This window comes from Hylaeus anthracinus, unplaced genomic scaffold (assembly GCF_026225885.1).
Source record: "Hylaeus anthracinus isolate JK02 unplaced genomic scaffold, UHH_iyHylAnth1.0_haploid 5, whole genome shotgun sequence".
Lineage (NCBI taxonomy): Eukaryota > Metazoa > Arthropoda > Insecta > Hymenoptera > Colletidae > Hylaeus > Hylaeus anthracinus.
The window spans coordinates 6,565,723-6,578,779 of record NW_026535322.1 but is presented as its reverse complement, the minus strand read 5'-3'; the positions used below and the strand labels follow the sequence as shown (position 1 = coordinate 6,578,779).

The window sequence follows — 13,057 nt, the reverse complement described above, 5'->3', positions numbered from 1 at the left end:
TCGAGGATAAGTAAAAACACAAATGGATCGCCTTCTACGTTAGTTCCTTCAACAGAAATACGTTTTCTTTGTCAGATAGGAAGCTTTCTGATCCCATCACAGAAAAAAGAAACTATTCATGTCGAATTGAGTAACCTCCCCCTTTTCGAAGTCGGTTAAAAACGGAAAAGGAACAAAAAGTATTTCGTATTCTTACAGTAGGTGACATCCTAGCGTGCCGATTCCAACAAGAAAAGTTAAAGGAAAGATGCATTTTTAAAAGAATTTGCCCTAGCATAAATTTATTCTACGTAATCGCTAATAAAATATGCTAGACTCGCTTCCCTCATAGGGAACATCCGAGAGCAAAGGGTTAATGCGTAACGTAAGCTCTTCTTCCATCAACTCGTTTCTTGTTCCAACTACTCTACCTGGTCCCACGCGCTAACGATCGAGACATCCTACTAAACGACAACAAACGCTATTCGACTCGCTCGTCCATCGTTTGCTTCATTCCCACACTCGTCACACCGAACCATACCGGAGCAGATTATTCCGAGTGTCTATCGAAATAAAAGCAAAACACGGTAAAATGGCGGCTAGATCAACGCACGACCGAAGGCCTGTTCCTCCGCGCGTGCACCGCCACGTGCAGCTGGCGCGCTCATGCTCGCGAACTAGGCGCACTTCATCCGCCGCTATTTCCATATTCGTATGCTGAGCGAATTTTTTCCACCGATCTCTCCGTCTCTACCCATCCAGCTGGACGTGCGCGCGTAACATCGAGGAGAGATCGCCGCGTCTCGTTGTAGGCGTTTCACTATGCCGGCGCGCCGCATCTGGGATCGCTGTCCTCTAACGGGACGCGATGCAAATTCTGCCAAAGCTCTCGGGGGATAAAGTCTCGTATCGTGTTCGTGATGTCGTTCATTTTTTCACCCCGATCGTTTCAGCTTGGGGGTGGCGAGCACGCGGGGATCGCCTGGACCGACGTTGATGTCGGTTTTCCAGTAATCGAGCGAGAAATTTGTATTACAGGCGAGGCGGAGCGGGCCTCGGGAGCCGATGGCTCGCGTAGGAAGTCGATCGTAGTCGATGTCGGGTTACCGTACGGGTTTCGGATTCTTTTTCAGACGCTTTACATCGTCGAGGTGTTCCTCGGATGGCTGGACGTATGATTTTCTCTTAAGGCGTGCTGGTAGGGAATGGTCGGCGGAATCGCGATAACATCGGTCGATGGGTGAGTCGTAGGGTGTTATTCCTCAGAGGAAACTTAACGTGGAGGAGATTTTGGGTTTTTAGAGAGATTTAAGGTTTTCGAACTTCGTTTCCATTTTTGACAGCAAATGAGGGATATTTGTATTTATATATATATTTATACTTGACGTTATTATTTATATTTCTTATTTGAGTTCATGAATCTTTATGAATTTATTACTTTGTAATTTATTTATATGTGATTATATCCCTTATTTGGTTTTTGACAAAGTTGTCGAAGCTATTAAATTATAGCACAAATAAGGAATATTATTATTTACAAATTTATCCAAGAAAACTTCAAGGAAACATGCATCTTTTAAGATGTGCAGTTATAAACAAATTATGTATGCATATGTAAATAACAATATCCCTTATTTGTGCTACTTTTAATAGCTTCAAGGTCCTATCAGGTCAGAAATATAAACGGTTTGAATAATTCGTATGAATAATGGGTGCGATATAATTGGCACTGTCCTCTAGAACCTTATTTTTATGGAAAGGCATTAAACGTGGCTAGATATTTACACAAGAACAAGATAAATATTTTGGATTAAACAGGCGATATCAGGTTGAACATATAGTATAGAGCTAGATACAGGGTAGAGATCCTAAAAAAGGAACAATTGCACTATTTCAACATAGTATTTATTCCTAAGCTTGTGACCGGAAAATAGACTTCTGTAAATGTTCATAACTCGACCTAAATAATTTCCACGGTTCTGTAGAAAGGATATTCGTGTTCGCGTACGCATATATTAACCACTCCACTTTCTACACGCTGGAAATCCAACAGATCCTCCGCGAGGTACCATAGACTCAGCTTTATACGCACGCAGGCCAATTTAAATTTGTCCAGAAGCGAAAGGATCTCCGGGTTGTCTTTTAACGGGATCGAATGCAAAGCAGCCTGTCAGGGCGCGAACACATATCGGAGACGCGCGTAAAATGCACGCTCAACACACGCACGGGGTGAACTCGGACACCAGCCGTTTCTCTGATAAATTTCGTGTTTCTGATCTCGGGTTTCACTTGCGCGCTCCGTTCGCGCACGATCCGGCCCAAAAAGCGCGGTAAAATAGCGATAATATGGCGATAGGGTAAAGCCGCGTCAGATTGAAACATTGCCTGAAATGTGTAACACGAGGCACGAGGAAACACCGGTGCGCCTTGTTCTCCAACGTTCCCTGCGAATCGTTCCATATCTGGCGTTCCCTAACGGGATCTAGCCTCGAATGGATTCGCCTATTTTCGATGAATTTCGCGATACCGTCCACGAAACTGCGTGCGAATGCATAATGCACGCCGTCAGATGGCTCAGACAGATTTCCACCGGCAATAAATCGACGCGATACGCGCGCCATCGATAACCCGTGCGATTCCTGCTCGAGAATGGGAGTTTCCCGATTTTTAGGCGGGAAGCGGTAGTACCGGAGAATTGAAGAATCGATTTCTTTCGTTGCAGGTTTCGATTACCACGGCTGCGAACACTGACGAAGAATGCAAGCGGCTGGCTCGATTTAACCTTTTCAAGTAAGTTTCAAACGCTACTTCAAAGAGATCAGTAGATCGTTACTGCGAGAATCTTTGTACATTTGAAATTCTGAGGGTATTGATCTTTCATTTTATGCATCTTGAAGATCAAGACAAATTTTATTCGATTATAAAGCGCCGAATACGCTCAATTTCTTGGGTAGAGTAAGAATGATTTATAATGTGATAATGTGTCCTTCCCTTGCGAATAAAAAAGCTTTAGCAAACATGGACAGAAAGGTCAACCGTTTCTGAGATATAAACACTTTTGAACATTCTGTATAAACATATCCTAAAATTCATTTCTCAGGAAGCCCACGTTCTTCGCCAATTTCCTTATCTCCAGTCTCGTTGAATCGCACGAATAATCCCGTCCAACTTTTTAACGCAAACGGCCTACCGTGGAGCGTTTCCTGGGCGCTTCTCACGGCGCCTCGTTCCCATAAAAAGTCCGCGACCGCTTAGGCTAACCCGGGGAGCCGACAGGAGAGCCACGCGACGCGGAATCGTTGGAAGGAAACGGATGCTCGGCCCAGTTCCTACGGCACACGCGCGTAAACGCGCTGGAACACTTTGCGAATCGCCACGCTACACTTACGAAATCGGCAGCATTGTACGGCGCCAGCTCATGCTTGCGCGCGTAAAAAAGAGTCGAGTGCAGGGTGGGATGGGAGGAAAAAGTAACGAGGCTCTGGCCTGACAAGATAGGTATGCGGGACGCGAGCATGACGGACACGTTGCCTGCCCGTATGCAGATTAATCGGATAAATCTCCGTTTTTCTCTTTTCTGTTTTTCTGCCGTCCCTCTCTCTCTCTCTCTCGGGGCAATGGAACCTCACCTTTTTCAGGCCAATGTCTGTTTGCACCTCGACTGCTCCAGCTCGACTGAGACGGAACGCTTATTAAACATTCAACGGCCGCTTGTTTACCGTTTCGGTCAACGTTGCCTTCCGACTACCCACATTACGAAATGTTATATTACGGCGAAAGCGGCGACGGTGAACTCTAGAGACTAGAAGCGCGGCCGCGATAACACGGCAGGAATTAAAATGGTGGCGGGCTCGTTATCGACACCGTTCCTGGAGCTCAACTAACTATACACGAATGTTCAGCGAGTGCCTAATCCTTTTGAACAACGCTGTAGTAACGCATGGCCTCCACGAGCGAGCTACTCAAGATATTCCAAAGAGATAAAATTCAAAACATCCGGGGAGCACGGAAAGCAAACCGACTGCGTCTTCGGTATTCGCAATCTTCTCAGACATAGACGTCTAACTCTTCCTGGAAAGTATGTATATTTATCGCTGGACGAAGGTGGCTGAAGGATCTGCTCATCCTGGCAATCGACGACAGCTTTTCAATCGAAGGGGATATATGTTCATGAGTCTATACTTGAACGACGATCTATTATTAAACGTAGATGTTTATGCATATTCATATTTTTCAGAAACTCGAGTGAGAAGAATGTTTTCCTTCTAAGCTGTCTAAAGTATCTTTTTTTATGCATTCTTGCATTTCTACACATTCATTCTAATTCAAGTGTCGTGATTACTGCTTTGAGAAGTTACGCAGATCATTTTCCTTTTGAACCTTTTCAAGCATGCTAACACATATGTGTACATTTATTTTTCCCATCGAAATTATATATTCGTAACGAGCGTGCGAGTTTTATTTATAAGGGTGCAAAGTCTACATTTGTTCATTCTTTGCATTCATTCGATTCCTGCTTTTCATTCCTTTGCATTTGCATTTCCTGGCATACACCAGCAGTTGTGTACACGTATATTTTTCGAGCTCTTTTAAATTCTATAACACGACAGTCGCCATTCCCATCGAAATTAAATATTCGTAATGAGTGAGTGAGTTTTATTTATAAGGGTGCCATTCGTTCATTCTTTGCATTCATTTGATTCCTGCTGTACATTACTTTGCATTTGTATTTCCTTGCGTACTCTTCATAATTTTCTCATTAGAGACGTAGCCTGTCAGGGTCCACTAGCCCTATTATAGCTCGGGTACGTCGGGATTGCTAAACCCGTACTGTAGCTGCAATCAAATATAGCTACAGGCCCTGAGGGCAGCATTTTATTGGAAACTATGTCCCAATAATCCCCAACAATCCATTTTGAAACACTCTGAAATACTCAGTTAACATACGAGAATGCAATGCGAGAGGAGAGGCTCAATCAATTGAAAGGGTGTCGAAAGAGAATAATGTACTGTCCTACTTGTCTTAATTTGATAAATTAATACTTTTATTGATATCGACGCTATTCAAAGTGCCTCTTAGCTTGACCAATCAATAAATTCATCAGTCTTGAAAAGGAAACGATAGATGGATCTTCGAGGTTTCAACCCTCTTAACGGGCTATTTTAGTCTAGAGTTTACAGTTATTGTAATTCAATAATAATGATACAAAACTGATAGATGTAACAGGCCAACAGCGGCCACATGTTTTTAGTCTATTCTATACAACACAATTCGCCTCTAAAGAGGTTAACACCTCTTGAAAGATATTGACACATACATATATAATTGAACAGTCTCCTTAAATGCACAAGTTTCTCTACGATAAATGGACAGTAACATGATCCGGGATATCTCGATGAGACAATGCTAATGCAACGATCAAACTTTTTTTTTTATTATTACCGTTTTTCTTGTAAAACTGTTACCATCGTATTCCTGACATTTTTCTGATTAAAATGATACCAAACACGAACGCGATTCGCAGCATATTTACAACATGTTTCACCGAAATAATCCCGGTGTTGGTCGCCATTTTCGCATTTCGCTCCGTCCTCCTCTTCGTTCGCTGTCCTTATCTGCACTCGAAGTTTGTTGGCAAAACATTAGAAGATACAGTAGCGACTGAAGGAGGCACGCAAAATCGGAGACCCAAAATATTGACACTCGAGTGTTTTTATGTGTTTACACTTGACACGTGCCGAGCGTCGAACGTAGAAAAGGACAGATAGCGAAAGAGAAAGAGGTCCGAGGAAAAAAGAACACTCGACAGAAGCGTATCAATCGGTGAGGATCATATTACACCGGTGGTCGGGGCTACTCGTGCAAAACTACGGGCAAAAGAAATATGAATGGGCTGGCAGCGGTGGGGATGGGTATCTGAGAGACATAAAGAGTGTCCCAGCTTAAGTGAAAAAGTGCTCAAACTCCGAAACTATCGGCCGAATGCAAAATTTCAAATATGGAAATTGCATGGTAAAATAGGCCTCATGTTTCAGCGAAAAGAGATTTTTGTTAACTTTTTTATTTAACGAGATATGATGGTCTAGTTTCGTTTTTCAAATGGAACTATATACTTATTTTTATACCATGCGATAGCAATTTTCTATTCGAATTCATTAAGCTTCAATGTATTTACCCGATTTTTATTAGTTTTCAAGCTACAACGCTTCAAAGTTTGCTAATTTCCAAGGAGAAACCTTGGTCCCATTGATGCAGTAAGCACCATGCGGAAAATGAGAAGAATCCCAATATTTTGGGCTGGGACACCGTGTATGTTTACGTTTGCTTTTATACCAAAATTACTGTTATTTGCGATACTTGATTACAATATCTTTTAGAATTAAAAATATATCGAATATTAAAGTGGAACAGGATATTTAAATGTCAAAATCGATTTGCAAGTAAACATTGCTTTGGTTTCGTATGGATTTATAACACTTTGCCACAATACCTTTTAGAATAAAAAAAAAGTATACAATATTAAAGTGGGACACGATATTTGTATACGATTAAAGCAAAAGAAAATCCACTTGAAATTCGTCTCTCAAGAGGTTAAATTTATAACACCGTCAACGGAAGGTTTGCTCGGCGCATGATTCTTGTTCGCGACTCAAGAATAGCGTGGCGTGCTATGTGTAGGTAACAACAACCTACGCAACAGGAATTCCAGAAACGACGGTTCTCATTAAAAAGTTGTGCACCTCCGTCAGTATTCGATTGAAAAAATTCGAACCTCGACGTGTCCACAAAGGAGCGAATTCCACATCGAACAGAGAAGAGTTCGAATCGATGACGTGGCTAATTATCGCGTAATAAAATTGCGAACATGACATTAAGGCAATCTTCGCTCGGGGGATTTCAATGGGCGACGATACCGTCTCGGAAGCTCGAAGCGTCGAAATGGAATGAATGACGTTGGAATTGAATTCTTTTCGAGTCGTCGCTAACGGTTACGGTCGCGTTAAAGAATACAAAAAAAAAAAAAAAAAAAACAGTGTGGTTATATAGGTACGCATACTTTTAACGATGACTTCATTGCGCGCTCCAAAGTGAATTCAGCGCGATAAATTATAGGTATTTCGCGAAGAATCCTTTACGACGCATTGTCGCGCGCATTACCGATAATTTAACGATCGTTCCCAGCTTAGGATGACGGCCCGTTCATACTGCGAGGCGTCCTTCACGTTCAGATTCTAAAACGTGAAAAATGTCCCGAGTCATTCGAACGTTTATGAACTTTCGCTCGTAACAGGAACTCCGTGACCATAAACCCCCTACGTTCATCTCTCTACCAGCATTATAACCGTCCTCTATAATGCAACGTATAGGAGAATTTTATTTATCAATGAGTAACGTAACGCGAAGGTATGTGAATTTAGTTTTTTGTTGTCGCAAACTCGGACTAAAGTCTTCAACGCACATCCTCGTTCGTGAATACAGTCAGTCTCGTAAGTATTCTCACCTTCTATGTCTATCGAAGAAATTTGTTTAAATTAAATTACAGGTTCGATGTTTTCCAAATAAACGATTGATTAGAAATATGTACATAAATGGACACCACACGTGTATATATTTATAATAAGAAATTTATTTTGAAACATCGACATAAATGGTATAATTGATATTAATAGATTCGCAAGTTTTATTAGATATTTATTTTAAAATAAAGTGAATACAAATTTTATCGAACTGTTCTAGTCGAAAATTCGGATTCTCAGCCTGAAATAAAATTGGAGGCTCGTAAACGTGAAGCATTCTTCTTCAAGAACAAAGCAAACATTTTCTTTGACATATCTACGAACCGACTCTCTATTTTTCGATTATTTTTCGAAACCGAAGGAATCATTGTCTGAGAGACAAAGATGCAAATCACAGCTGAAGCAAGCCGCCTACAAATAAAGGACATTACTAGGCCGTTTCTCACATAACTTCGTAACCAGACAGCAATCGTGTCCCCTAGATAATATCGAATTCACGGCTCGCAGGTTCTAGACGCGAGAGGAGAGGTTCGGTCCTCCACTAACGTTACGTGATATGCAACGACATTCTCCGTTCCTATTCGAACGAAACACCTCTTCGAGGCGAAGGGCAAAGAGCAGGGTAGCCCGTGGGTGTCGCGTTTCAATATCGTAAAACGGGAAAGTCTATTATTGGCTAATAATGGCTAATAACGAGCGAATTCGTCGTCGTCGAGCGGCGCGTTTTTTTCCGGTCGTGCCGTATTCTGCGTTTTTCTTGCGGCTTCGTCCCCATTTGATCGACCGTTTTACGAGCTCTCTGAATCAGTCGGAATTGCTCCTTTTAAATTCAATAGCCCCGATCTTGTCACGAACGGTACAGTTCCCCGGCCAATTATCGTTCGGGTTTGTCTTTCGTCGTGGCGATTGCGCGAGCCGCGCGTTTTATGCATTGTAAAATCGCTCACTCGGCCGACGAAAGTGTACCCCGAAGCGCACCATCCGCAACTTCTCGGAAATATCTCGGGATCCGAGGAATCCTTACATCGAACGCAATTATCGTTCTTCTTCTTAAACGAAAGAAGAAATAAACCGGAAAAGAGAACGAACGTTTGGTGTTTCGTACTTTCTGGATACATTTTCGACTGTAACTTTGGTTTGAATTTTTATTTTGAAACTGATCCAGAAAACACGTGTTCCTATTGTTATTAAAGATTAACACAACTTCTATGGGGTGTCACTAGGCACTGAATATACAGGGTTCTTCTTAACTCTTTGATATTAGCGTCAAGATTTAGATTTGAAGTAAACATTTTTGGGAAATATATTTCCAACGTTCCGTTGGAAGAAGATGAGATGGAAAGAGAAATCTGAGTACTTGATTGATGCAAAATGCTGAGCCTCTTATGGAGACTTTATCCCACTCACAATATTTAATATTATTAAATGTTACCAAATACACATCCGAAACAGAATGTATTAACAATCTTCTAGCAATATTTCAAGGTGTAACTATTCATCAAACGTGGAAAGTGTCCACGTATTTATGAACGGTGTATGCACTTCAGAGGACATAAGTTCCAAACAGAGACTCTCGGGAGAACATAAATCCACCGCCGAAGTTTCTACTTTACCACTAAAACCGACAATTACCAAAGAATCTGTGGATAAATAGCCCATTACCGTGGACATATTTATCGCGCCAAAAGCATTCGTAAACGCTTCACGACCGAACAATTCCGCTAAATCAAAAACTAAACGACTCCCCTGCAGGCTTCCGTCCAGCGGGCACGCGCAGGTAATAAAAAGAACGGTCGGTGCACCGGAGGACGTTACACCGCTCGCGATAGCTTTCTCTGTCGCTGCACGTGTGTAATTAAAGGAGCTCTGGTCGTCTCAATTAAAAAAAAAAAAAAGAAAGATAAAAAAAAATGATAAAACTGACCGCAATTAAGCCAGCAGACCCCTTAACCTACTTGCCACTTAACAATTGGTCGCGCTGCCCGAGGGGTGAGTCGTGAAATGGCTCTAAAGTAAAGCGCGTCGTCGCAAAAATATCAATTCTCTCTTCGCGAAGCGAAATTGCCGTTGCTTTCCTGGATTTGTTTCCATCTTTTTTTTTTTTTCTTTCTGTCTTTTCCCTGGAGGGACAAGGGGAGCAAAAATCGCTGGTGAAACTGCCACGACTGCGTTTCCCGCCAAATTGGACCGCTCGGATTTTGCTTCGCGCAGCAGGCAGCGGCGCTGGGAAAAAGTCTAACGAGAATACAATTACTTCTTCGAGGCGTTTCTTTTCGGTTCGAGTTGCGGAACGATTGTTTCGCGCGTCACTTTGCTCGAAAACGTCGGATTCTTCGTTCAGCTGTGCACATATATTTTCAAATTGCGTTTCTTTCAAGCTTTGCGTTCATACGCAGCGCTTAGTACGGTGTTTCTTACCGCGCATTGAAACCACTACAGAGCGTACGGTACTTTTTATCACGCTTCGAAATCACCACGATTAACGATACCAAACAAGCTAAATTTATCGTAACACGTTGATCGCCGCGTCGCCCACATATGAGTGACAGTGCTTTTCACTGAATGATCAAAGAAAAAAGAATTCCGAGAGTCGACGGATAAAGGAAACGAATTCAAATGAAATTTATGATGATTGATGAAGTTATGTAAACAAATACCGCGATAAATGTTTTATTATGTAGTTTCCAATAGTCTAAATAATATTTCCAAATCCGCAATCGTTTGTTATGCTTTCGTGTATTATGATAATTAGAGGTGAAATAAAAAGCAAACTAACAAAATATCTATTAAGAATCGAGCTATTGCATGACTATACAAATGTGGTTTCTACTTGTCTTGACAGCCATCACGTGTCATTGATTCCAGATAATTGCTAGGTGAAAACGTCGCAGGAGCGATAAGAGCACGTGTGACTTTCTTAAGCTGCGAAGAGAGCAATTTGCATCGCGGCGACGGACAAAAAAAAAAAAAACGCCTAAGCGACCGTGTCATAATAGGTACGACGACAACTAGGACACGAAGATCACGGGAATATCCTCGGTCGTTTTGCAGCGTAACGATATTTATCAACGCGGAAGGGAAAAAGGCGCTCGACAACAATGACAAAAGGAGGAACAATCGGCATGAAAGAAAGCAGGAACTCCGGTGGTGGTGGGGGAGGCAGGCAGGCGAAAGAGGAGGGGGAGAAAAAAAGGCACGACGAGGTCGAAAGAGTCGCGCAATTAGCAATTACTGGCCGCGGTACTGAAATTATGTCCGTGGGGCAAAAGAATCGAAACAGGACGAATCGGGATCGGGGGCTGGCGCGCGGTATTAAATCAAAAAGAAGGAAAGTTCAATTTCTGGCTACGTGAGGGCCCAGTCAACGATGGCCCATGTTCGAAACGAATTTTATGTCCTCCTGGAAAGTAATGGGGAAACGACCGCGGCGCAAATTACTTGGTATCGGGAGCAGGGAACTGATGCAGAAGTTATAAATCTTGTATTGAAGATGGCGGGCATCTTCGAGCGAATAAACATGTTTTTACAAATGAATGTAACGTAACGTAACTCTAGGATCTTGATCTGTTTGGTGTCATTAATCATGGTGATTTCGTGGTAAGAAACACTATCAACGATAAATACTCAAAATAAAATACGTAATTACGTTCGCAATGATAAATCCAACGTACTATTGTCGCAATCTTTTAAAAATTCTCATCGATCCAACAACCGATCGTAAGATGAGAAACACAGTTCACGATTCCAACGAGTCCCAAGAATCATTACCGCTACAAATTCCCGGCGAATGTTCTATGCGTAACCTTTTCGCCGCACCTCCACTTCCAATTACTAAAATTCAATTAGGCGGCCGTTCTCCCAGCGCGAACGCTCCGTAGCGATCACGTAGAACAGAATTCCGTTATTTCGTCTATGTGACGCATTAGAGAAGAGAAACCCCGCACAATGTGTTGTCCGTTCCGCTGTTTATCAACAATCGACGGTCACTCGCGAGAAGGTTTACACGTAATTAGAAACGTGGCCTTTGCAGGCGATCGTTGCGTCACTGACACTGACTGCCAGAGACTAGACAGCGTTGACATTGACACGCGTCGCGATTTCAAAGTCAGATCCGTCAGGATCGCTCGGTATACGCCGTGAGAGTTCTTTCTTTTCATCGCGCAGTCGAAGGTCCCTTGAACGAGACAACGGAAAATAATCGTCGAGAGAGACGGGTAGCAATCATTGGAGAAGAAAGTGATAAGAGTAATAAAGTATGTCGAAACGATGATCCGCGGAAACGTTAAATCCTTCTAAATCGAAAGCTCTTGGCGTGCTTGTAAGAATATCTTCTGCTTAGGTGACAGAGACTTGCCACTGGCCAAAAAGTATAATTATCAAGAGTTAAGAGAAACCTTATAGTCCTTATATTCACCGTATTCAACCACTGTTCGATACAATAAATGAATAACTTCAAAGTCGGACATCTTCCTCCTGAATCATCTTACAATAACAAAGAGGAGTGAATAACAAATGAGTCGGACGATAATTTTAGGCGTCTCGGTCTACGGTGCATCCAGACGAAAATCCTAAGTGTTTGCTTAATCGCGACACACAGGAGTTGTTCTTTCCAGGGAATATAAAATACTGACGTGTGGTTTGACTGGAAACAATTTATGAGAAAGATGGTGATGTTTTTGCTGAACTTGTGCTCTGTGAATTGTTGCGTGTTTCAATTTTATAATTAAATATTGTTATTTTTTTGTTGTAACAGATTGCAGTAAATATCAAATAGAATTCCAAATAATATTTCATAAATTTTGTTTGAAGTGTAATTAGACATTCGTAGAGTAGTTACAAAACCTAGCCTCGATATAAGACTCGATCCCGTACCTGTAAAAAAGCTTTCTTTCTGAGGTATGCATAGAAATCGAAGTGAAAGATATTATTTAAACGCCGATTACTCGGCATTCCGAGTGCATCGCATAAGAAACGTGTAACACGGCTCCGTTTATGGCGGTGGACTGAAAATTGCATCGATAGGAATGGAAGTGTCAAGAATATCTTCGCTGGAAAACAGCTGTACGTAGTTTCCGTTGCACGAGAAACGCAGCAATGTTCGGAAAATCGCAGCGCACGGGAATGAAGCGATAAAGTCCTTAAACGTCCGCGTCAGAAAAACGTTACAGACAAAGAGCGAACGAGAAAGAAATCGAACGAGCGACTGGTTACTAAACTACATAGTAGACAGGTGATACGGATCGCAGTATGTAAGGTAACGGTATTTATTGAGATCGCGGCGATCGGCCAGGATAAAGAAATCTGTTCGATTCGACGCTTTTGTTACTCGTCTAGAAAGTCGCTTGTCGATCGGTTTCGAAAAAATCACGGACATTTTGCTGCGAAAGGATCTGCAGGATTCCATGAAAGCCGAAGAATGCAAAGGTCGCATTTTACAGAGAATCGATAGTTGGCGAGCATTCGTTCGATCGAAGCTATCTGAAGATATTTAAAAATCATGGCTATATTCAAGAATTTCCTTTAGAAAATAATAAATCCCAACAATCATATCTTTGATTAA

At 42.0% G+C, this 13,057-nt stretch overlaps 1 protein-coding gene across 1 annotated transcript in view; it reads left to right on the top strand.

Moving 5' to 3' along the window:
- The window catches only part of LOC128895691 (protein sister of odd and bowel-like), a 111,641-nt gene that overhangs the window by 72,397 nt on the left and 26,187 nt on the right, over window positions 1-13,057 (top strand). The window contains exon 3 of the mRNA XM_054158515.1: window positions 2,702-2,769. The gene's annotated coding sequence lies outside the window, so the exon portion shown is untranslated. The remainder of the gene's footprint in view (window positions 1-2,701; window positions 2,770-13,057) is intronic.